At 49.3% G+C, this 26277-nt stretch overlaps 1 protein-coding gene across 1 annotated transcript in view; it reads right to left on the bottom strand.

Moving 5' to 3' along the window:
• The window catches only part of LOC144152956 (uncharacterized), a 103141-nt gene that overhangs the window by 16802 nt on the left and 60062 nt on the right, over positions 1-26277 (bottom strand). The gene's annotated exons all lie outside the window — the stretch shown is intronic.

The following is a 26277-nucleotide window of genomic DNA, read 5'->3' as shown; positions in this document are numbered from 1 at the left end:
ACCATAGGGCTTTGTTTTTCTGTTGTGCAAACTCGAGGGCACAAATCCAGTTTTAACTGCAGCATCGCTGGCTCCCTGATATCATTTTTGTTGCGAACAGCCACCACGGCGGCTCCATGGCTGAAGTTTTCGAGCGCTAAGTTGCGGGTTCAATTTCAGGCTGTTTTCCCGTTGCATGTCAACATTTTCCAGCAAAAGAAAACATTAGGCGTATTTGAGGCAAACCATAAATACATGACTCAATATATTAGCAGTGTTGTTTTAATGAAAGGAGCGGGCTTTTTTTTTCTTGCCACGGCAAAAACGTGTCAAAAACAATATTTTCACCAAAAATACAGAAAGGGCTCGTGTTCGGGCCTCGATATCGTGGCGGCAATCACTCCAAGCTCAACAGTAGTAAAAGATCCCAACAGATGCCGCGTGAGCAGTGCGACGCGGGAAATTTGAATTGATTTTATAAAACATCGATCGCGTTTATCGTGGGACGAAGGGGGCGGCAGGGGAAGGGGTGAGATGTGGGCGGTGGAGAGAGGAGAGGTTGTTACTTCGCAGGAGCTGCAGAAGAACATGAGTTTTCGCCGACATTTGCAACGAAGCAAGTAGCCTACGCGGCCTTTTTTTACATGGCATTGCGCGGTCTTTTCTTCATAGCAGTCTGTCCATCCGTTGCTCTACATCGTAAACGGGTGCGCCATTATTGCCAATGAAACTAGCAACAAATATGGGGACGGTGCCTCCGAGGTTTCCGGCGTTAAATGCGCTCGGCTATACCCCTGTTTACCGTGTCCACGAAATAGTTTTAATCGTCAAATATTTCAAATAAGCAGATAACACGGTAATGTTCCTTTGCTATATTACCGTTATAAAGCTTTGTTTTCACAAAGCATGAAAGCTGAAATTACTAGAAGAAACATCACCCTCTTGCCCTTGAGTTTTTCCTACACAAAGACATTTTTTTTTAATCGAGCTGTTCTCTCGTTTATCTGCTCACTACGGAACACAAGCCAGAAAATATGCGGAAAATACTCTGCGGAGCACAGAATGCCGCGGATAGCTCCAGCCGAACGTTCACAACACCCACCACCATGCAGCGCGAGTCCCCTTACCGATTGCAGTACGAGCTCAGAGCAGTAACATGCAGAGATGAGCGCGTGTTTTTTTTTTTTAATTAATAAACCTCTTGAATTGCTGGGGCCAAAGTGAGGAAGAGAGTTCATTTTAATGGATGGCATTGCTGGCTAGGGTCGCTCGCATTGTGCGTTTGAAGGACACGTTTGACTGCTGGCGAACCCGTTGCCCTCTTTCAAGTTCTAGCTGGAGGTTCAACGCGACGACACTACACACCTAGCCTATGTGGTGCCGTTTAGCTTAAGGCTCCTGATTATTTGAACCATCTAAGCTTCTTTAACGAGGGCCAGGTATTGACTGTGACTTTTATAATTTCCTACTGTCAGAAACGCGACCATCACGGCTTCCACTCGAGCTCGACACCTCACTCCGAAAAGCAAGACTGCTCAGCAAGTGAGAAGCCGCAGAGCTGTTCATGCTGTTTTACTTCTTTATTTGTTGAATATTATGTGGTGACATCATAGAAAAAGTGAAAGGGGCACCCTGTTCTGCATATTATAAGCCAGCAAAGCTCAGAACAGCGCACTTGCTCAGGACTAAATTAACGGCAGCTGCATCCGGTAGGCGCGCATCTTGGGCTCGATTCCCAAGGCAGTGTTGATGCAGCGTATGGCATTCCATAGGATTCCACCGAAATGCTTTGTGAATTCCGTGAAGTGAACTCAGTTATCCAGAACAGGTATGTCGCACAACCGGACTCGCACAACTAGCGCAAAGGACACCGCAATAATCGCAATGAACGCTCGTATTTCTCTTTTTTTTTTTGCACGTAAACAACCGTATAAATAATCGGGGATACTGTTTTACTGAGCGTAGCCGCGTTGGTGCGTCCAATTAACAGCGTGGTGGGTACACCGTGTGCCCTCTTCCCAGGGGACCGATAATCTCAGGCCACCCACACAAGACAACGCAATGTCCAACGCAAACGGTCGCCTGAAAGTATTCAGAAGGTTCGAATAGGTTGCCATGGGCGGAGTCACAGTGGTAACCGCACTTGAATTACTGCAACGGGTTGCCATCTTCCTGTAGTGTTTCTTGATTTGTGTACTCCCTCACACACATGCAACCAGCCGTTATACAAAGCCGGCGACAGCATTTTGTTCTAGCGCTGGCTTAAACCGTCACATATATCTACGGTTATTAAAGCAAAGCTTTATATGCCTCACTGTTTGTGTCAAAGTTCGTGTGAAACGCCCTGCAGGAAAGCCACCTTACACATCAAGTGCCTCAAGAAGAAAAAAATAGCAGTGGCTTCTCGGCTATGCCACGATATACGTAGCGTGAGTTAAGATTCAGCTGGTTATTCTTAGGTTTCCTGGTTGTCTAGGATTAGCTGATTATCCTGCTTACTTCCGCTAAAACAATTTCCAAACCAATCAAATCCAATTTATTCCAATCCAATCGCGGCGGCGGCGGCGGCTCCGGAGCGCCGCGACGTCACTGCTCCTCGCGCATGCGACGCACGGCTCTCCAGGAGCCACGCTAAACTGCTCAACCTCGGCCAGCGTAGCGCACGCTACAAAAACGCTTCCCGTGGTCTGAATAGAACCTGGGTCCCTCGCGTTGAAGCCCACATCGGTCCGATTGCGCCATTCCGACACGGTCGAAGCAGTTTGGATTTTGGACTTTGTCTCAGGCTGCATGGGAGAAATCTTAGCGTTAGTGACCTTTCCCTTAAGAAAGGGGGTTTAAGTTTTTGTATTTGGGAGAGAAAGGTATACTGTCGCCCACACGCTTAGCTAGAGCAGTAGCTTGTACTTGAGAGGGCCATATCTTGAAAATGCGGGCGCAAACAAATGTTGGGGACTGAAATGGCTCACTGAGATTTCGGAGCAATGTCAAGATTGGATTTAAATTACAATATGACAGGGCATAAGAATGCGAAAAGGGTGTAAAACGGTGTTCAAGGTAAGTGTTTGGACGACTGTATATAGGCAAAACAACCATGACGCGATCGGTGTTTGGGAGGTGAGAGAAAATAAAACGAAATAGCTACCCCAGGCATGTAATGTACAAGCATTTACCAACGTATGAGACAACAGTGCACTACGGAGTCGCCTGGAAGATTATGTGCCTCATGGATTGCAGCAGCGTGCGTGCGTGCGTGAGTGCACGAGCTAGTTTGCGCGGATTGGTAGTGGCGCCTGGAGTGCGGCGCCCTTGCATCTCGTTCCGAGCGCAGGAAAAGCGCTGGGCAGGACGGTGGGCGCTCGCGGCGCAGGGCAGCAGCTCTGGTCCGGGGTTGCAGCTGCGGGCACCGAAACGCGCGGGTCAATTCCCGAGCGCACTTGCATGCAAATGATTCCCCCACCTCCATGCCGCGCTCCGTTAGGCGTGGGTGTTTTTTTTTCGCTCTCTCTCAGCCCTTGGCCGGGAAGGCAGCGCGAGTCCGAAATCTAGCGCTGTGCATTTGCATGTTCGCTAATCAGCGGCCCTCGACGGCTAATGACGCCTCCGCGGTGATGATTATGATGATGAGCGGGCCCTCTCCGCCTTCATCAGCGAGTTCTCCAATCTCGCGCGCGCGCACCGCCCGGTAACGTTGTCCTTTCGTTTATTCATCGCGCGCACTTTGCCTGGGGCTCCTGCGTCTCGCCGATTTTTTTTTTTTAGTTGACTGGTTCTTTCCTCACGGGCATTTTCAGACCCGCAACTGGAACGTTCTGATGGGTAAAAGGCTGCACAGTTAGATAAATTTTTCCTCATCCCGGGCCCTATCTCTGCAGCTCACACTAGTAGTATCAATCAAGCGCTCGCAACGCCAGCACACAAGTCTAGATTCTCTGCGGCTGTACGGATTCTCTTACGAGTAAAACCATCGGAATATTTCGGTTAACAAAGCTTTCCTTTTCGCAAGCAAAACTTTCTTTTTCGCAAGCAGGCAGGTAAGGTTTGGTCGTTGTTTTAACGAAACCAATGTTGTGCCGCTTCTGGCCTAAACCTGTAGAAGTGCTGTGACATTTTGTCCAAGATAGAAGGGGGCAAAGTTGCCTCTCTGTGTCGTACCTTCCCTGTCCAGAAGGGCATGTAACCTGCATTTTCGCTTTGGTTTGTGGTTCGCCTTGGTGCGAGCTCGGATGCATTTCTGGTGAGGCTGCAGCAAAGTTACTTTCTCGGACCCTGGAGTAGCAGTGATGACGTGGTGCGACAAGCACACAAACTCTCTCGGCGTGTTGCGCCCTGCATCTGGAATTAACGAAATGATCGTGTACGTGTAGCTTCCTCTATTTTGAATTTGCGTACGCAGAGCTGCCTCAGTGCTCTGGTGTGTGCGTTCATGCTGGCGTGTGTGTGAGAACGAGAGAGAGAGAGAGAGAGAGAGAGAGAGAGAGAGAGAGAGAGAGAGAGAGAGAGAGAGAGAGAGAGAGAGAGATTAGAAGCGAAAACCAAGATACCAGCCGGCATGTCAACCCCGTCACGCTATAGATATACGATATACTCCGAGGGGGATGGGTGTAGAGAGGAGAGGAAAGGCCGTGTGCCTGTGTCGCGTGCGTGTGCGTGCCTGTGTTCATGTTGGTAAGTGGGTGCTTCTTGGTTTTCATTCACATTCTTATTACATTCTGATCAAGTCCTGTAATGGTAGGTCTGCTCATTGCACAGGTTAAATTCAAGTGGTCTCACTACACGTATATCAAAACAGTTTGAAGACACGGAATTTCCATTTTACCCGAAAACCAGGATCATCGTTACGAGATCAAGTGTATCTGACAATAGCAGGAAGCGGTGAAAGTAAGTACATACAACTAAATATTTGTGAGACCGGCTGATAGGACTGTATCATCGCGAAGAAGTAGCATTCGTGTGTATTTGCTAAAAGATTCAACTACTAGTCTGTGAGGCGAGCACAAAGAAATTAAAACAACCAAAAAAGTTCTCACAAAAACTTCATGGTCCCTTATCAGTTTCATATTGTGGATTTTATGAGATTGCGCTCTCTGTTCTTATTTACTGCCACGTTTTCATATCAAAGGTTAAATTTTCGCAGGTACGTGCAGAATATTAAAAAGAAATGCCCGGCTGCTGCCTGTTGCATACAGCGTGGCACGTAAAGTGAATGCATGTTATCTATGTTCTATACAAACTTTCCGATTGAAACGGCTGAGAGGTTTTTTTTTCTTCACTGCCTTTACGTGAAAGTTATTCTGCTCTGCATCTACGTCACTCTGGAGGCCCCGCACCCTTTCCTCAGAAATATAACCCCACGCAGCACTTCGAAGCGGCGTTACCAATGAAGCATGCATTTTGTATACAACAGAAAAGGACAAATGATTATACACATAAGTCAGGCAACACAACGCCGGGGTGCGGAAGGAAAAAATTAACCTTTGACGGCTATATGACCTCGAAACTGACCACCATCTCAAAGAATGCAACCAACGTTCATCATAAAGATAAGACTAATCAATTTACAATGTGCTCATTAGTGTGTTGAGGTTTAAAAGGAAACACCCAAGAGGCTGCTATAGATTTCGCGTTTCCCTACAGGGCCTCCAAGCTTTAAAGAGACTTGGTACCGCAATAAAGTACCAGTCCCTTCATCATCACCATCATCACCAGCCTATCTACGCCCACTGCAGGGCAAAGGCCTCTCCCATTAATCTCCAATTATCCCGGTCCTGTGCTAACTGCGACCAATTCATCCCCGCAAACTTCTTGATCTCATCTGCCCATCTAACTTTCTGCCGCCCCCTGCCACGCTTGCCTTCTCAAGGGATCCACTCTGTTTCCCTGAATGACCAACGGTTATCTTGCCTTCACATTGCATGCCCTGCCCACACCCATTTGTTCCCTGACCCACTCCGCTCTCTTCTTGTCCCTTAATGTTACACCTATCATCTTCCGTTCCATTGCTCGCTGAGTCGTCCTCAATCTAAGCTGAACCCTCTTAGTGAGCCTCCAAGTTTCTGCCCCGTTGGTGAGTACCGGCAAGATGCAGCTGTCATACACTTTCTTCTTCAGGCACAACGGTAGGCTGCCAGTCATTATCTGAGAATGCCTGCCGAATGCACTCCAACCCAGTCTTATCCTTTTAATTATCTCTGCCTCATGGTTGGGATCCGGGGTAACAACTTGGCCTAAGTAGATATATTCGCTTACCACTTTACCACTTCCACTGCCTCGCCACCTATCTCAAACCGCTGTGCTGTCCCGAGGTTATTGATCATTTCTTTAGTTTTCTGCATATTATTTTCAGGCCCACGGTTCTACTCTGTTTGTCCAGTGCGGTAAGCATGCTTTTCAATTCGTCCCCCGGGTTACTTAGCAAGGCAACGTCATCAGCAAATCTGAGGTTACTGAGGTATTCTCCATTAACCCTTACTCCCACCGGTTCCCAATCCACTGTTCTGAATACTTCTTGTAAACATGCTTTGAATAACATTGGAGAGATTGTGTCTTCTTGTCTGACGCTCTTCCTTATAGGGATTTTACTGCTCTCCTTATGGAGGATGATGGCAGCTGTGGACCCATTGTAAATATCCTCTAGTAATCTTGCATAATGAAGCGGTGGCGTAGAGGTAGAGCATCCGCCTCGCGTGCAGGAGGACCATGGTTCGAATCCCGGTTCCGGACAATTTCAACCGGAATTCAAAAAAAGAAATCCACGTGTGCATGGCCTGACCCCCGTGACCATTGCCGGTAACGCATTCCCTCATCAGAGCATAGTGTAGTGATGGCCACAACCTCCCTTGAATGCACCAATTAACCAGTATCTTAGCCGTTGTCAAAACTTCTAACCGAATAAAGTTCGTGGAAACACCACGTCCCTCATAGCGCTACACCTCACTGATGTAATTTTCCAGAACGAGTCGAATAGTTCCTTTTTTTGCGCATCCTATTCATGTTCTTTGCGAGAGCGGTGGCGGTTCGGCGTAGGCGCTGTAGAGAGTGAAGAAGCCAAAGAATGCTGGCTGCCTTCTTGGTGACCTTATATGATGACGCTTTCGTAATGGCGATGTAGACGATTTCCATCAGCCATGTGTATGGAAATAAATATCTGTGTGTATTTGGCAAATATACAATGTCGTTTATGTATTGTTCATTGACCTCACCGAATTCGGGGAGGGTGATTGAAGCTCCAAAACGGTACAAAGGTGTTGACAACCATGCGCAAAAAAAAAGACCAGTCTCGTTCCGCGTCGCCGACTTCCAGCTTAGGTAGCGGACACCGCGTTGTGGAAATCATCATGCAGAAAATAAGCTTAAGCGATTTGTAGCAACTGATGCTAGCGTTCCAAGCACTCCGTCGAGTTGCTGAAACTCAGTATACGCGACAAAGGAAATGCCGCCAGATGATAGGAGGGCTATTTGTTTTACAGCGAAGCTCTTTACCTCCGACGACACAATCATTTACTATGTGCTGCACCACGCTTATCCTTCTTCGAATGTGGCTGAAAAGTGGGAAATCTTGCCTCTATTCACGGTACCTTGTGTTTTGCTTTATCATCACGTGACATAACACCCAGACGAGGGCGACCGTCCCGCTCTCTCCTGTTTCTTCCTGACGTTGGGCCTAACTTTACGCGTTGAGGTCTGACTACGCTAGCAGGTACCCACAGCTTGAGGTAGAATGAGTTTGCCGTTTCTTGACACATCCTTGGGCACAACGTTAGGGTCACCTACGGTTAAGCCTAATAAAGGCCGTAGCACAAACACGCAGACGAGTAAATTGGCCAACCCTCACCCTGAGAGTTTAGAGTTTAGTGCGAAACTAAGTGTGCAGTGCTATTTACAGAGGTGAACACTCCCAGAGCAACGCACGTTCTCAGAGTGTATTGACCAACAGGCCAAGAGTGGTAGTGCAGCATTAACATAGAGAAACACATACCCCCAAAGGCTACGTCTCTTGATGTATCCGTGAAACGTTGCCGAGAGGTGCATTGGACGGCATTTCCCCTGCCTTTTTTTCACCTCGTGCGAGTCCCAAAGCGGCATGTGAATTACCATACCAACAGAGCAGCCCATACACACAGCGGTTTATTGGCCAACGTTTTCCCCGGATTCCTTGTTTCATGTGAGTCCCAGAATTCACACAGTGCCACTTAGCGCATATTCTCGCCGATGATGGAGCCAGAGACCAATTCCAAAGACTGTGCGGATGTCTGTAGTGTAAATACCAGAAACGGAATGCCAGCCTTGACAGTCTACAACATCCCGAAAAATCCAAGCAGACGCTGGAACTTCTATACATAGACACTTTGCATGCCTCAGACACAAACAAGACACAACAGTGGCTATGGTCAGTGGCTTTTATGGTGAACCTGTGAAACATGAAAAGAAGTACTGCTTGCTTACTGTTTGTCTCACACAACTTCGGACTCACATGGTACAACCACCCCAATCGACCAACCACACGGTACAGATCGTGTTTGGATTTGGTCTTGGCCATAGAGTGATTTGTCACTACCATTACTGTAAGGCAATAAGCACTGCATACACCTATAAGAATGCGTAGGGGTAAGCAACAGCTTCGCCAGACATCAGCTTTCGCAGGGTCGGGATGGCACATCAGCGATTTTATTGCGGTTTTTTAAGGCCATCAGCGTTCGTAAACTCTTAATGCTACCTAATAGACCCATATCGACTACCATCTGTTTATCCTTCAACTAGTGCAAAATAGCCTTCAATTAGCCTTTTCTTTCTTTTTTGTTAGTCGCGCTTCCTGAATTTAAAGCCCATGCGCTGTGCTCATTTCTCCATCTTGCGCGTCCCAGTCTGCTAAGCCTATCGAATAGGGCGAGGGGTCCTATCGAATAGGACCCCTCGGTTCACTGGCACTGTTCCTTAGCGGCAAGAAGCCTTATCGCTTCCCATGCGGCGCGAAATAACGTTTCATTTAGTTTTCACACCTAATTAACAACTTGTAAAGCACATAAATATAAAAGCTCTTCCCACAGCCACGGTTCAATCAAAAGCGGCGTGCATAAGAGACGGGCAAACAAAGTGGTGCCGGTCACTATGGCGACCTACCAAAAGCATGGTGCGCGCTCGCCAGAAACAAACACTCCCTGAGAAAGACGGCGACAGAAAGTGAACAAGGGGCGCAAGCACAAAAGGCCAAAGAGGGAGAAGCGGCACCGTCCCTGTCTCGGCGTGTCGTGTGTGCGGTCAAAATCCCCCAAGGCAACGAACGGTGGTGGCAGGGAGGCTCCTTTGAATCAAGTGCCAAGGGCCGCTGAAATTCAATCTTTCCCGAGGCTCTCGGGGTTGAGAGAGCGCGCGCAAATTGCGACTTGTAATCCGGTTAACGGATCTGGACTCCCGTTGTTTGTCCTGCTCGCCGGCGACCGACAACCTGGGGCACGCCACGCTCTGTCTCTGTGCGGCCACTCTGCGTCAACCTCGATACACGCGATGAGTCAAGCCGACCCGGTGACGTTCGAGGCTCCTGCGGCCGGGCGCACGACACGCACCGTGGACGCCCGCTGTTCGTCTCTGCCCGCCCGGGTCACGGGGGGCGCGGCTGCCGATCCCTTACTGCCCCGTAAAAGAGGGAAACGGAGCATCGGGGTGGGAAGACCTGCGCTTCGTTTCTAACGCGCAGCCGTAAGCTGCGTGGAATTGGGGCATCTTCTGCTGTACAAATTATGAATCTAAGCAGGACCGATAAACTTGGTAGTCGAATTAAGCGATATGACTACTCTGCCACTTGTTTGCGCCTTCACATGCTCAGTTATTGTGTTAGTGCAATGGGAGATGTATTGATAGCAAGCGATATATATTTGGGAAAGCACGCGCATCTGCGGAAAATTTCGATATCTACACGTTTATACTTTTTAGAGAAAATCAGGCACCTGCATTTTCCCCTGAACACAAAGAGCGCATGCTTCCACTCCTAGCAACAGAAAAAGAGAGGCGAAAAGAGCTGTGCAGGTCATTCAACACGTGAGGAGAAACTACTGAGCACACCGCATTGGCTTCGTCTGTAGCCTTCAGTCAATGAGCACCAGTGCTGCCAACATTAACTATAAATAGTAGGTTCTTATTTCTTTTGGAACGGGAAAGGGCTAGGCTAAAGACATTGGTAATGCCGCCCCCCCTCCCCCCCTCTTCCCAATACCGGTCTCAGGAGAGATGTTATGCCGTGTGAATAGCGTTCAATTAGTGAAAGAAAGAAACACACACTGCAGCAAATAATAGTTGGGGTCAAGTAGCAGGAGCGCCGAATTCGTTCGTTACAGAGCGTGCAAGGGGACGGTGATGGTTCTTATTAGTGGACGCCCCTTTGTAACTGCGCGGTGGTGCACAGAAATCTTACCTGTAACGCCGCAGCCCATTCCCTCGCCTTTTTGCTTTAAAAAATGCTTATTATTATTAAATTAAATCCTAGCCCTGGTTAAATCACCAATTTGACACACAGTAGATGGTTTGAAAAAGTAAGTGTCAATGGTCTTTCCTGTTCGGTGTTCGCGCTTTAGACGCCAGCGCTACGTGTATTTATGTCCGCGAACACGAGAGATCCCGGGATCCGCGCCACATTTAGCTTTGCTGTAAAACCAAAGCTTGCAAGCAGTCAAAACCTATCCCTCGGGTATCCTAACAGGTGCGGCTATCCCTATCAGGCGTGGCGGATGTCGTGAAAGAAGTACCGCAGCAGGGAATGGCTGCGCTCAAAATATACCCGCATTTGCATGTAGCAAGGTATGCGAGATGTACGTATCTGTAAGCCGGTTGTTACGCCGGGTATGAAAGACGGATGTTCCCTCAAATCATGATTGACGTAAACAAGCCCAAAATTTTCTGTAGAGTGGAATTGGGCAAGTTTGTTTACTTTTCGTTATAATAGGTTCATCCCAAAAAGGTTAAATATCGGTGCTCAGACTATGGTGGGCTTAAAGGAGCCATGAAGAGAAAACACAAGTTTGGTTCATTCGAAAGATTGCCTCGTTAGAACCATAACGACACCACTTATAACGCAAACTTCGCTCAAATAAGCTACATAATTAGGAAAAACGGGAATGGTCATGCGACCCACCAGCTCATTTCCCGCAACAGAACCTATGCCGTCACATGGGCTAAGCTCTGCGATTGGCGGAGGCCGGCAAAAGCAAACGCATGTTAGGCAGGGCTTACAGCTTGCATAGCGAGCTAAATGCCCGTGAAACATACTGCACATTCTTTTTATGACAAAGAACGGTGGAGTAAACGGTTGAAGGTCCGAACGAACTCGCAAGCGTGTGCGCCAATGCGTACGAAACTAGCGCGCCGGCCGAGCTCGACATCTCGCCGTCGCGCAGACGAATTTTCGGGTTCGAGGCTCTTCGGGGCCAACGAACCGTTCCAGCACGCACAGCCGCGACCTTGCTTCGTATCGTAATCCCTTCACAGGAGGTTGGCCGTCATATCGCCAACCAGTAAAGGTAAAAATAGAAACGAGGGGAGTAAGGGACAGCAAGAAGCGACGAGATAGTGCCTGTCGTCGCGTAAGTTTCGAATGGTGTTGGTTTGCTGCTGTCGTTACGAGCTCGTTTCCAGTTTACAACCACTGAAAACTTCAGTTTGTTCAGTTACGGCAGGGACCCTTACGTTAGCTCACTCCTGGAACATGCTGGCGCTCGTTGCCGACTTCGTCAAATCGCTCTGACCTTGGGGAAAAAAATGCCGTAAACACCGCGCATTGACGCTCGTATCTTTCTGGTCGAAGCAGAGAGCTCGCGCGAACGGCTTTCCATACACGACACCGGCCAACTGGCATAAGTGATACTGCTACTGAAATTGAACTATTATTAACCGTAATCAACATACGGCACATACGTACCAGTCTATATTCGTCCGTCGCGACGGGGCTGACGAGGCAGCGGTGCCGACGGCTGGGCGTTAGTCTGTTGTGGCTATCGCGGAATGGTCGCTTTCCCGTCCACCGCGTATCCCACAACCCTTGCCGCTCGTGCACTTAGAAGCATTGAGCGTTTTTGTGGTGTGAGGTTGTTAAATGCAAGCCCGAGCTCCTCGGCGAGAGTTTTGTTCTCCGGATCAGGCGATTCCATGACTAGGGCTGCGGGTGCACTAGGTTTTACTAGTATTTTTAAAATGGCCGCCGTCTCGATCGACTCCCGCGTGTGGGTGCTATATGGAGTCGACATACTAAGTATCTGTTTCATGGACCGGCTCTATGACGCCATTGTACACGTCATGGAATGTTCAATTTTAGCGGGAGATTTAAAATTTTGGCTTAAATTGCCTTATTTATCAGTGAATAAAGCATCATTTGCTTCCGGGAAAGCGCTTGGGGTACTATGAAACACCTAATCTTTCGAATAAAACAAACTTTTGTTTTCTCTTCATGGCTCCTTTAAAGGGACACTGAAGTGATTTGTAAACAATACGGGATTACGAGTTTCGACCACTCTGAGCACGTTTACGCGAATTTATTTAGTAGAAAAATCAATTCGAAAATGCTGTCCTCCTCTCTGCACTCTCGCCCATTTTCTGTGACGTTTTCGTGTGACGTCAGCAGGAGAGGAGCTGGCAATTGGCTGCGCTACTGCACGGCTCGACGACCTTCCGCCACCGAGTCAGTCGGCCCAACGTTTAGTCCGCCGGCCGCCGACGGGTCGTCGCAGTTCGCTCGATCAGTTAAAACTAAGCCACAACACGTTTGGGAATGGAAGAATGCGCCTTTCTTTACTTCGTTAGTTTGTACACTGTATCTAGCTCCAAGTCAAGGTCGCTTCACACAAGCGCTGCACGAGCGCACATGCGACGCTTCGCTGACTGGTACGCCAGTAGGAAAATTTAAGGCCTCTTGAAGGGGGAGAAAAGTCAGCGAAGTCAATATAGGTACTAAGGAAATAAAATCAACTGATATTTTTACCGTACAGCGTAAACCTAGGGTGCGGGAAGCACTTTTTTGCGCTGGGCGAACACGCACAGCGGTCAGCAGCACGACTACGCACCTGCGAACGCTTTTCCGTCTACGAAATGCAATTCCTAGACGTGAGCTATTGTGGAAACTCGGGGGACGCTTACTGCACGAGCTCAATACAACAAATAGTCACCTAAGCTGCTTGAAATACTAAAACTTAATAAAAGTGTAAACTGCTTGTACATTATATACCTTATATTTCATTCGTCAGGCAGCCCCCGCGCGCGGTTTAGTGGTCTGGAGCGCTAGGTATGTCTTCACAAGTGTTCAGCCGGTCGCAAGTTCGAATCCTTGCGGGTACGTGCTTTTTTTTTTTATGAGGTACTTTTTCATTTTTCGCCGATGTTTTCTATACTGAGTACATATTTTTTCGGGCCGCAACGTTCATTGCTCCACGAACTAGTCCACAGAACTCGCGCAGGCTGGAACTGGCGCGCTAGCGAGTTCTCGTTGGCGTGCTGTTGCCATAAGACCGACTGCTTGCGGGCAGCGGGCACAGGCCAGAATCAACAGACCCTTGGCCTGGTGCGAACACGCTTTTTACGATACGGGCATGAGTGAGGAAAGCTCCAAATATGGGGGGAAAGCGCATGTATTTGAGCGTCTGCGGGGACGTGGAGGGCGTTCATGCACTGCGTAGGCCTCAGCTAGTGAATGGTACGATTCCAAGCCGTCCTGGGAGGCTTATCTTACGCATTTTACAGCCGGCAACATGGCAGAAGTGCGGTACTACGATTACTGGGATATTGAGAATGCCCATTCAACGACGCCATCGGATGTCAAACATGTTGTTTTAGAGAACCGAAACCGAAACCGAAACTTGTTTGATTGCTAACCTTGGGCATCGTCCAATCACGGTGCCCCCTCCTCTCAACGTCACAGCTTAGTTGGTGCGGCCGCCGCAAACCGCGCATGGCAGTTTTTCTTCTTTCGCGCTTTGTAAAATAATTACCGATTTGTCAACCGGATAAAGGATGAAAAGTGTGCTAATTTGAGCCAGTCTACGCAGTACAAGCAAAAACGGGAGCCTGACAAATTCACTTCAGTGTCTCTTTACAATTAAGACCACAAGCGTTACATTTTCTCCCGTTATTAAAAACATCTGTTTCGTGAATGCAATCTGGAGCATGAAAACCTCGATTAGGGTTTGAAGTTGACTTATCGCGAAATGTGCAATATAAAATTTGGTGCCCGATAGAGAAAACGCTCTTGGAGGTACCACGGGTACTCCTCCACAGACTATTCACAACAACAAAAAAAAAAGCCGCAGAAAAATAAGTATCGAACCTGCTTTGACATGCTGCTTACTTGTGTTTCCTCATATGGGCGTATCGATTCGCTACCAATGTTCCCGCACGTCGGAGAAAAGTTATGGGGGATAACAAGGTTACAGGCTTCGGGTGAAAAATAAAAAAAAAAGGATGGTGGGGGAAGAGGCGATAGGTGAGACCGAAATACGAGAAGAGCTGTTGTCGAAGGGCCCAGAGGAAAGTGGAGGAAAACAGTATGTGCGTCCGAATCGCGGAATAAATCCGCGGAAACAGGCGGCGATCCATTTGGTTGGAACAGAACACGGGTCGTAATTCTCGGCCGCAATTTTCCGTGGGGCTCAGCTTTGAGTCAGCTAGGGGGCTTCCTCCGCTGTCGGAGACAACAAACCACCCGGCGAGTGGCCCGATGGGCCCTAAAGCGGCCGCCAAGAGCAGGCGCCGCTGCGGCCCGGGCGCCACTTTCTTTCTGGCCGGCGAACTGGCTTTTATTAAATAGGCCCGGCGTGTGTACCTTGGAGGGCTCACAAAGAAGGATTTCGGAATTCGGCGCCCGGAGTTCCAAGGTGCGCGCGTCCTGTGCGGCAATCGGGGCCAGGCGAGCCCCTGTATAATTTATACCGGGGCTAAAAGCCCGAGTCCGGCGCGGGCCGCGCGTGCCACAGGGGCTAAACGACCCGCTCAAACCTCCGGCGGGGAAGCAACCTGCGCCCGAGGGAAGCGCGAGGTACCGGGGGCCATTGCAAGACAAATGGCCCACCAAATTGGATTTGTGTGCGCTTCGGGTCGGGCCGCTATGACTTCCGGCCGCGATTATTGTGTGCGCCTTTCGAAAGCGAAGCGCGCACGCGCCTCTCGCAGCCCCTCGCGCGCGCGCGCGCACGCCGCTTGCCCCGACTCCCCCCTCCCGGGCAGCCCTCCTTTGCAATTGTTCAAACGCCGTCCCACTTTTTGAAGTGGAATGCCCGTCAGTGCGTCGCGCGTCGCGGGTGGTTTTAAACGGAGTCCGCGGCATGTCGGGAGCGACAGGTCTGAAGACTGCAGTAAAAGGATGTGCCGCGGCGGGCCCGGGAATCAGAGCCGGCTCGGCGTGGCAGTTTCCCCCTCCGCGGTGGCTGGCATGCGTGGGACGGCAGCCCCCCTAACGTGGTGTGGCGAGTGCGCGGGCAAGGGAGAGACACCAAGCACACACTTTTCCGGACCTTAATTGGTCACTGAATTCTTAATGGGCGACCCCACCTCCGCTGGCGCGCCATTGTCTATGGGCGCGCATGGCTGCGCGGAGCTTTCCGGGCCGCCGCCACCAGGCCGACAAGCAAGAGGGTCGCCGAGAAAACGGCCGAGACGCCTGATCAAATTTTAAAGCCTTTCCTCCCCTGCATCCACGCGGCCGCGAGCCTCCTCACTTTTCCCCGAGGTCCCTCTCGGACGGCGTACGCACACAATCGGATTTCCCTACAATTTGCAGCCGCTTTTGTTTTCCCCCGGGTTCATCATTCCTGCTCTCGGCGGCGTTGTCTCTCGCGCCGGCGCTGTTTTCCTTCTCCGCGCGGCGAAACCGGCGCGGGAGAAGCCTCCTTGGCAGGGCACACAGCAGGCTGTCCTCGGAGGGAAGCACGGCACGATGTTTGCTTCTCATTGAGTCCGACGGCGCGCCGCCTCGCGGAAGCTCTCCTCCTGAGAGATTTCGCTGCAAATGTTGGTCGGATTGCAAGGAATGATTGCCTCGCACTGGCGAGATCTGGCTGCTGCTCGGCCTTGTCCCGTCCTTTCCCTCCTGCCCAAGGTATGTGAAAGATGTGAAAGTTTGGCTCCTGTCCTTTTTCCACCGTTGAACAAAAACACACAGCCAGCAACACACGAAAATTTGAAAATACCTGCGACGGTTGCTGATTTGGTGGTGTATGGAGCGCATCGATGGTCGAGACGAATGTGTCATCGGAAAAAGAGCAGCGCCTCGCGCTGGGAGCCATTTGAACCAATCTGGTACAAGCAAGTTGATAAGCGGTGCCCAAGCTGGCAGCCAATACTTATCCTGTTTTTCTAAAAAATAAAGGCACGTACTTTCCAGCTCTGAGCCACCACCTTTTTACCTTATATCTACGAACGGAAACGATAGTGAATGGGCATGCCGGGTTAAACATGCAGAATTATTAACTTGCAGCTTCGTGTAATTTTACCTAGCGCCACTAAAAAGGTTTTAGTGCCTCTAGTTTTACCTAACCGATGATAAGACTTTTTTGTGGTTGTACTGGCGTATCCCCGTTTTTTTTACAGCGAAGCTGTATATATGCCGAGTCGAGACGTCCGTTCGTGCACAGGAGGGTCCTCCGCAGGAGCCAGTGCGCATGCCCCGAATAGGAGAGAAGTTAGGAGTGAGATGACAGGGAATGTCATGGTCTTTCACCTTGGAGTAACACTTGTTGGTTACGTATTTGCACTATCGCCGCGTCGAAGTGGGGTACGCACACGCCAAGTGTGAGGGAGCAAGGGGAGAAGGAAGTTCTGGCAGGCCGCGAACAGCGCCGGGAGTCCGCCCGCCGTGGCCAACGTGCCGCCAACGCTGAGGAAGATCGGGCCCGCGACGTCTAGCTCAACCCTATTGCACCCCTCCGGTGATGCTGGTTTTGCGAAGCCGCTTGCGGCCTTTAAATATTCCTATAGGGAAAAAACCAAGCCCAAGGTGTCCGACAATTCATTGCTCGGCATAAAGGGGCGCGTAAAGTAATGCATAATTTCCTAGCACAGTTCAGGAACACTTCAATATACGTATTTGATAAAACTCAAAGCCAACACTCTGGCCACCCCTTTTCAGCTTCGCTGGTCAACTAAGGTGTAAGGGCCGAACATTTTTCAAATTAAGCCTCCTATTTTACGTGTTAGAAATTGCGATATAATGCAGGAATAAGACTAAAATTAGCCTGCAATTTGACTTTTAGACTTTTATTAGCAGTTGGGAAATGGAGGAATGGATCAGTAATTGTGATGTTATTCGAGGACGTTGGCAACTTGTTTCGCCAGCGCATCCACCTGATGGAATTACGAGTGGGTCAAAAAGATACTGTATATGGAGATGGGAGGAAGTAAGAGCAATAGAGCAGAGTGGGAAAATAACGCCGAGAAAGTCCCAGGCCCAGAACACCTAGAAACAAAATGCGATTATATCTACCACACGGTCGGCTCGTTGCGTCCCATTTCTGCCGCTGCGTGCTGTATTTTTTAAACGTTTATTTCGACAGGTTCTCGGCTTACCCCGTGCGGTGCAAAGAGCCTCTTATATTAGGCCCTGAAATTCTCAATGCAACATCCCAATGATAACCCAGTCCGAGGCCGACTTCTGTAGTCGGTGTGGACCCTTGCGCCAACGCGAAGAAGCTGCATGTGGACCACGTTATACAAGACGTGGTGCAAGGGCATTTCGCGAAGAAGCAGTTTTGTCGACTAGGGGGAACCCACGCATAGAAACCTCGTGCTCACGCATTGCTCATTACGCGCGGAAACCTTCGAGTCATTCCTTGCTGACTCGGTCGATGCGTAATTTTGCCCATCTTGATAAAAAGGCCTTCGAGACATCAGCATTTCGAAAGTGTGTGGGCGCAGGCAGAGAAAAGTAAATAAAAGGTTATAAACGCTGTTCAACAAAGCGTCTGCTGGCGGTCACAAAAGCTCATAATAGTAAACCTATGAGCTCTGTTTATAGGTGATGCAAAGGTTTCATTAGGCCATAAATATAATTAATCACATCAAGCTACGGGCAGTAATTGAATCATAAGTTTTGTGCTACCGCGTGTCGGCCAGTCGTCATCTGCTCTATAGACGGCTGTACGAGGAGTGAGGGATACCTGGCAGCGAGCTTGGCTTAATTGCTACTCCATATGGACATCATAGGGGCCAAAATTGGCCAGAGAAGCGAAGACAAAAACGCACACAAGCACTAACAAACACAGATAAGCCCACAAAAACTGACGGCTGCAGGAACGCACACACAGCACACGCACAGGAATAAAGTTAAAGCAAACGTTCACAGAGTTTTATTCAGGCCGGAGTCCCGGAGAGATGACACCATGCATGGCCCTAGAAGTCCGTGTCACCACGGCAGTCGAATGCCATGGACCGATGACGTCGCTAAATTTTACAGGTGCATCAGCACGCAGTCCCAATGTTTTCTTCATGGTTAGCCGTGTGGTATCAAAACGGGGACACACACATGGACAGTACATGTTCAATGTCCTCACGAACACTGCAAGCATGACAGTGAGGGGAGGCAACTCGGCGCGTTTTGTGCAAGTACAGCGGTTGCTGAAAGCCCCGTTGAAGCGAATGCGGTGGACAATTGCTTCTTCACGCTTTCCCAGGCCACACGGCATTCGGAAAGTGCAGGTGGGATCACTTCTATTTAGTGGCTGGCAATTTTTTTATCTGTCCGTGGATACTGATAGTTGTAACTGCCATGCGTAAGCGCGTAAGTGTCGCGGTGTGACGTCTAGTGAATGGGCTGGGGATCCGATGACGCCAGACTGGATGTGGGCCACGCAAGCTGTTTGGTCGGCCACCACATTTGCAATCAGCCCACAATGTCCAAGTAGCCACAGTAACACTACGTCGTGGGGCAAGCTGGTATCCTGTGTATGCAGAGGGTGGTTTTCCTGGCCAGTGGTTGGGAGTTTAAGAATGCAGACAGAGCTTCCTGCACCCCTCGTCACTACCAACCGTCGTTACTCTAGGCGGCGTAAAATAGTCCGCAACAGGTCTAGAAACGTTGGTTACCTCCGACACAAACACAAGCGGAAACTTTGTAACGAGGGTCTCTCAAGCGCATAATGTTAAGCCTCCTTTACCACTTGAAGTGGTACCAGCTGTCCCCTCGCCCAGATTGTCGATGGCCAGAGAAAGTTGGAAGAAAGAAAACGCAAGCACGCATGCGGTATATCAGTTACTTCGATAATTAAGCGGGTGCCCCGGTTGATTGCTGTGCTCATTTTTGGGTGAACGCATTTTCTGGTGAATCAAGGAGATGATATATTTTGCACTCCACCACAGAGCATTTGGCAATCATCTCAGTGAGTTGTTCCCATATGCGGCCGGGAGTCAACATTTTGCCTTGTTTCCTTCCAGAAAACCAAAGTTTTGTGAGCAAGGAGTAGAAGTGTGCATGCGCTGTGCCGTTTTATAAAAATCCCGGGTCATCTCCACTAACGTGAAACCTGTGAAAGGGCGAAGCACGCAGTGTATAAGTGTATTCTTGGCGCCTTGGCGTTTTTGCCAACGGAGATGAAACCGTTCGTTGGGGGGGGGGGGGGTACAGGTATATAGCTTTGCTGTAAAAGTCTCTTGTCTTTGAAGCACGAAGCTCTCAAGCGCTAGGCGTTAACGAGTGTCCCAGCACGTGTTTTTTTAGAACGCGTGACGGAGCCCTCCAGCGCGAGGCGTAAACGAGTGTCCCGGTGTTTTAGGGGCGAAGCTCCTTAAGTCATGGGTCTGTCCATCCCTTGTGTCTCGTGGTACGTGACCGCCGCATGCTTTCGGGGATGTCGCAAAGTGGGCTGCGTTGCACGCGCAAGAACCGGCTGCAACCGGCAGCGCAAACTCGGCACCGGGAGCGCGAGCTTGTCTGTGTTCGCCAACGGAGGCGCGAGCGCACGTGCACTGCGAGGGGGAGATCACGCAAGAGATCACGCCACGAACGCAGGCAGTCGTTCTCGGAGATCGAACGAGACGCAAGGACCTTTGCTCGTTTCCTCTCGTCTTGTTCGGGCACAAGTTCGCCCTAAATAAAAGTTCTTTCTTTACCGTTGTGTCCCATCCTACGTGACAAATTGTGGTGGAGGTGCGGGGTAGTCCTCGATGGCGCGGGGTCTTTCACCAGGTCTGGGCCTGGGAGCATTAACTCCGAAAATAAAAGTTGATTTGTACAATGTACGCACACAGTCTTACGTCTTTCTTAATGATGTAATGGGCGAACTTTCACGGGAGAGTTACGGTTACCGATGATCTCCCCCTCTCGAGCTTCGCCCCACTTATCATCATTCATTCCGTGGATATGGCGTGATTTTTTTTTAGTACCCGTAACGTTCTAGCGCGAGGCGTAAACGAGTTTCCCGGTGCTTTAGTATCGGGACTACATGAGACGATGATTACGACGACGGCAGGAGACGCCAACCGCACCAGCCCGATGGGGCTTCGCCCCCAAAAGGTACAGAGGCAGTCTTCTCGCTTCAATGTTCCAACAAGCTCTAACTACATCACGTTCCCGCAAGGAAAAAAGAATGTATCGCGGCACAACGGCATGATGTATTCAATTAAAATCACTTTTAAATGGCGATTCAGCACACGTACGAGCTGTTTTTGCAACAAGACATAAAACTTTGTGGCGTTGAAGTTTTACCATAATGGACAAGAGTGGTGCAATGTGTTTTTCAATATGTGACCTAAAAATCATTTTAGCATAATAGTTTATATGAACCCTTTGATGCTACAAATATGGTGGAGTCTTGCCATTCGTTTAAATCCGTTATTGCTTATTACCTATAATACTAAATTATAAGACATTTTCAGTGGTGTAAAATTGCCAGTGGGATGAAATTCGCGCCCCGTCACCGCGCAGTAAAAAAAGGACGACAGATAGTTTGGCTGTGCCAACAACGGAATACGTTCCGGCTTATAAAATGTCCTATACTACCCTGCGGGTAAGTGGTACTTTGTGGCTATGTAACACTTTGCTAAGCTTCAGAGTACACACACAGGCGGTATTTATTTATTTATTTATTTATTTATTTATTTATTTATTGCTTTTTTTAGGTGGCTTAGGCCTAACGTCTGTTAGAAGGTCGTATACGATGCCATTGAATACAAGTCATGGTATAGACCGTTCCAACGAGGGCGCCGCCATCTTGCGTGCGCAGCGCCCTCTCGTAGCTGGCCGGTTTGCTGGCTTGGGCGTATGCTCCGCGGCGCATAGGCGCCTACGGCGGCTCGGTTAATTTTTCGTTGTAGCACGTTGTACGTTCTTTTCCGTAATATACTTTAAATGGGAAAGTTGTTGCATAGGACCAGTTTAAGCCATCTGGCTTAAATTGGCGGCTTTTAAGGTCGCGGTGGAGCTGAAATTCGCTTCGAGGTAGCGTGGTCCACGGTGGGTAAACGATGCTGTGTCGAACACGTTTGCAGTACTTCATCCCAATTTTTTTTGGTTTGCGTGTGTGTGCCCGGGATCACGTAAAGCGGGTATTTTGATCACTTTACTGCAAAGAATGAAGTTTATTAAAACGATCTAACCGTGATACGCTCGGCACCCATGGGCAACAAACAGAAGCGCGTGTCGACGTCAGTGTAACAGACTTCTGGTTTCACATCCCTTCAGGGTTTAATACAGGTAGTTTTGGGTGGACTTAGTAAATATTTGGTATATTACATATTTTGTATTGAATATTATTGATATATCAACACTGCCGCCAACTATAAACAAAGCTTCCTCTCTTTAGAATTTCAAGCTGCTCTGCAACAAAATTTAGCCGTGCAACTAATGTACAACATAAATAAAATGAACAGCACAGCTCCTGGAGAGCCTCCGCCGTTGGCCAACTTATTATTAGGCGTCTGCCGTTGGCCAACCAGACAAGCGTTCGCTTTTGCGTTGGTTTTATCTAGGCTTGTTGTTGCCCGCAACGAGACATCCCATTTGGGTAATACACTGAACTCTTGGCTGGAGTGAGTGAGTGAACAATTTTATTTTGCCCGAGTCGGGGATGGGGGAAAAAGGGAGGTGGAATCCCCTTCAGTAGCCCCCTCCCCCCTTCCGCTCAGATTGTCAGGGGAAGGGGACAACCTAGGGAGGTAGTAGTCACTGTGAAAATCGCCAACTCCAGCCCACGTAATACTTGGAGCCGGGTATGCCGCAATGTGACCGGAGCAACTTTGGATGGAACTAATACCATCTGCGGCACAGGCAAGTTTCAGTGACCCATTTTAGTTTGGAAAGAAGGTAGAAGAATTTTGTGCCACTACTCCAAGGTAGGACAGTAAGAGCTCAGAAGAACAAAATTGCCAAAACTTTTGTGTGCTTTAAAGTGTGCAACTCACAAGCTGCTAGTCTGGCTCATTTATTAGCAACATGTAATTAAAAGAATGCGTAAATTATTGGTAAACCCACACGCGCGGTGCCTACGAAGCGTAGTCAAGGCAAAGGAGCAGTCGCGGCGGGCCCGCTGTGATCGCGCGCCCACTCCAGAGAGGAGGAAAGGAGGCCGCGCGCCGCAACCGCTGAGTACGAGAGTACGTTTCTCCCTCGCCCGATGGAACGGTCTATACGAATTCGCCCCTATGGTGGGCGTAGACATGATGATGATGATGACGACGACGACGACGATGATGATCATGGTGAAGAAGAAGAAGAAGAAGAAGAAGAAGAAGAAGAAGAAGAAGAAGAAGAAGAAGAAGAAGAAGAAGAAGAAGAAGAAGGACCAGAAGAAGTCAACCGGTACTCGCAGCTTTAACTACAATGAGTACTTTGTCAAATGGCACTGGATCACGAGATTAGACCTGAAAGAGGGACGTTAGGTTTAACATCTTATGTTTAGTCTTAGTGTTATGTAACCTACAAGTGGAACCTTACGACATGCCAGGCAATGCCACACTAATTGCACGTTGAGTTGCAGGTGCCGGTGTACTACGTTAAGCCTCAAAGCGTGACGTTAAGCCTAACGTCGGTCCGTAGCTTACGCCGCGCATCATGCACCATTTGCGCGAACGAGTTATTTACGGGAAAACACGGGAGGCTTTGCTGAGTGATTTATTTTATGCATCCGCAAAATTGGCCGCGTATAGGAGTGCTTTCAGTCTGAGAAACTTTTTTTTTTCAATGCTCTGGGAGCATATATGACGGGCGAATGTTAACAGCCGCTATGCCGTTAAGCTGACGTCATGGGTGTATGTCGCGGTTATTTGGCGCAAAGATATGCATGTACTCAATCACATTGTTAACTTGAAACGGGATCATAATCAAAAATAAAGTCACATTTCACTCAATAGATTCATTCATTAATTCATTGAAGCCGCGAACTTTGTGAGGTCTTTGTAGTGGTTTTCGGCCTTCGCCCACGTCGTTGGCCTGATTTTACACCGCATAGACCATTGCATCCTGCAACCAAATGCTAGTTCATGAGAAGTAAGTAGCAATTGATCGGTTCTATGCACAACGTGATACCTCTATCGCACCGGTTCCAGTATGAACAGCACCGTGAAAAGATTTTAGCCCTGGCCACTACCAGGGTGCTTCAAACGTGACCTCGTGTGCGAGCGCAGTAGAGCGCTTTCCCGTCTTGCGATTGCCCTGCCTGTCTCGCAAAAAGCGCGGATACACTGCCAGCCTTGTCACCACTCCCATCTCAGCCCCGGCCCGCACGCCGGTTTCATTTGCGCCGTTGATGGCACGCGTGGTATTTTCTCCCGTTTCTTCGAGGCACTTTCCCGAAAAGTGGCACGGCGCCTGGCCGATTCACGGAGCCCTCGAATGAACCAGTCATTGCTGGCTTCACCACTGCGCTTCCCTCCCAGCACTGAGTCGTCGTCGAAAAAGCTATCTCGTCCGGCGCGCTACGGGCGGCGGCGCGGATGTGGGTGCCAGAAAACTTTTCACTCCTTCACTCGGCCCTCGCTTTCTCAACTCCGACGGGATTTTCCTCGCGCGCCTCCTTTCTTCTCGGGCGTCATACTGCCGGCCGAGCGCCCTTTAAAGCGGCGGGAATACGGGCGGCCGCCGGCGCCTGAATATGATTGTCTCGTGCTCACTCATCTCGTTGTGTGCTGGGGATTCTATTCCCGGAGTGCTCGACCCTCATATTTATTCGGATGGCGGGAGTAGATTGCTTCCGACTGCCTTCTCCGGCAAGAATGAGAAGAATCCGACAACGGCGAAGAGGCCGAAAAGGCATACTTCAGGCGAGAAAAGCCTCTGGCGGCGCTCTTTCTTTCTTTTTCGCCTCAGCGAGAGCTTTCGCTTTAGATTCATACCCAGTGTTGGCAAAGGATTCCTGTCACAGGCAAAGGCAAAGGGAGATAGCCAGCATGAGGGCTAAGCGCCCGCTAACTAGCTGATGTACGCCGGAAGAAAGGCGTGCCAAGACTGTACTGGTATCAAAGTACGGCCACCTTCCGATATACTTTTAGTGTTTGATCGAAACCCTAATCCACCTCTGATACTCCAAGAACTCTAGTTTTATCAACCCTTTGTTTCCTTGTACGAAAAAGAGATGTCTGCATGTACTGGTCTCTAGCTGGGCTCGACCAGGTGACGCTTTTACGTTGCTGAAGCATTCTTTCTGTTAAAAATTCTAGTGCAATTCAGAAAAAAATCGGGGCTTTGGGGGCTTGTGTTACACATGGAAATATATCTATAGATGGCAATAAGGTATTTTTTATTGGTGCTAGGCCATTAATTGTTCTTGGTTCCCCAGGTTGCCGGATTACATAAAAAATGAGGTTGATCCCGCTTTCATAGGAATCAGTAAAACACGAAAGTGAAATGTGCCTTCACAGGATCAGTTTAATGTTTATTCTGCATCGATATGAACTTGCACATCGCTGTTTATATTTCGTGGGTGTGACACCGTCAGACGCATCAACATTAGACACTGGACTGCACGCGCCGGTGCACTGCGTAAACCCGAATGAAACCCAACGCGCTCGCAAACCATGCGAACGAAACCGAACGGGTTACCAGCGAATCGTTTGCTGAAGTCACGGTCCGCTGCAGCGAAAGAGCAGGATTTGCGGGGCTGTCTTGTGCGTGTGCTAGGCGAGCGACGACCTGCTGGCGCGTCGCTTTGGCAAATGTGCGACCACCGCGTTCGTTTTCCGTGGAGTGTACGGCAGACGGTTGCGTTGCGACGAGCTCAGCTGGCGCCAACTATCGGCGTTCATTAGAATCGTGATGCACTACTTCGCTTCATTTCTCTTAGACGGCAGCACCACCTAAATGGAGCAGGTAATAGGAAGGATATATGGCGCGTTCACACATCATCAAGCGCTTCAGCTCATAGCGCAGCGGGTAAAGCGTCTATCACCTCCCGTTTGCGGCGACGGAGTCCCCGGCTCGAATCCTGGCGCCGCCGCGTCAACGTAACTTTATCTGGCGATGTAATTTCCGCGACGGATATGGCGGCAGTCAGATCTTGGTAGATCCCGGAATAAAACACTTTGGTGTTAAAATGCTTTCTTTTTGTTGTTCAAATTTGTGCAGCGCCTATTTTGGAGAGGCAAAGAGAAATTGTGTTCAGGTTGGAACTTGCAGGTACAGAACTCTAAAAGTTGATGGCAAGGAACAATAGGACGATCTCGTGCCATCTCATGCTATTCTCCCTTGCCTCCGTCTTTTTTCGGGATTCGCTCTTCAGGTATCAACAGCCATTGTTCTGTTCACAGCAACCTTAAGGTGGTTAAGAAAAATAGGTGCAGGAGTGAATAGCTCCGCGGTGAAGACCTTTGTGGGAGGAATCGGTGAGGACACAAAAAAAAAATGAACTCATGGATTCGGCGTGTGCGCACAAAAGCAGAAACAGATGTGCGTGCGCGTGCACGCGCGCACACACGCTCGCACGACTGGCTCTTGATAGGCAAACTGGTTCTTGATAGATGTACCGAGTTACCGGAAAACGCAGCATAAAACTTGCATTATGATACACGTGAACAACGCAAAAATATGCGAAACTGATCCCCAAAGTTGATGGGTAGCTGCACAAAGCGCTAGATGACGTACCTAATGCAGACATATTTATGACCTTTAAAAAATCCGGCGTGATCGGAATCCCGCTTGCGATCACGGCGGATTTTTTCTCGACATTGATTTCTTTATTCCTGTATTATACAACAATGACAGTCACCCCATTCGGTGCTATAAAGCACCTAGCACCTACAAGTAGCCTAATAGCACTGGCAATAAGGACTGCATCTTTGATGTGTGTTCTTATGGAATCCCTCGTCCCAGACATATATATTCCTGAGGAAGACCTGTCTCAGGTC

Source organism: Haemaphysalis longicornis, unplaced genomic scaffold, assembly GCF_048455015.1.
Source record: "Haemaphysalis longicornis isolate Haplotype H1 unplaced genomic scaffold, Haemaphysalis longicornis Haplotype H1 scaffold_1, whole genome shotgun sequence".
Lineage (NCBI taxonomy): Eukaryota > Metazoa > Arthropoda > Arachnida > Ixodida > Ixodidae > Haemaphysalis > Haemaphysalis longicornis.
Note: the sequence above shows the minus strand (reverse complement) of the source record. Positions and strands in the feature narration are given on the sequence as shown.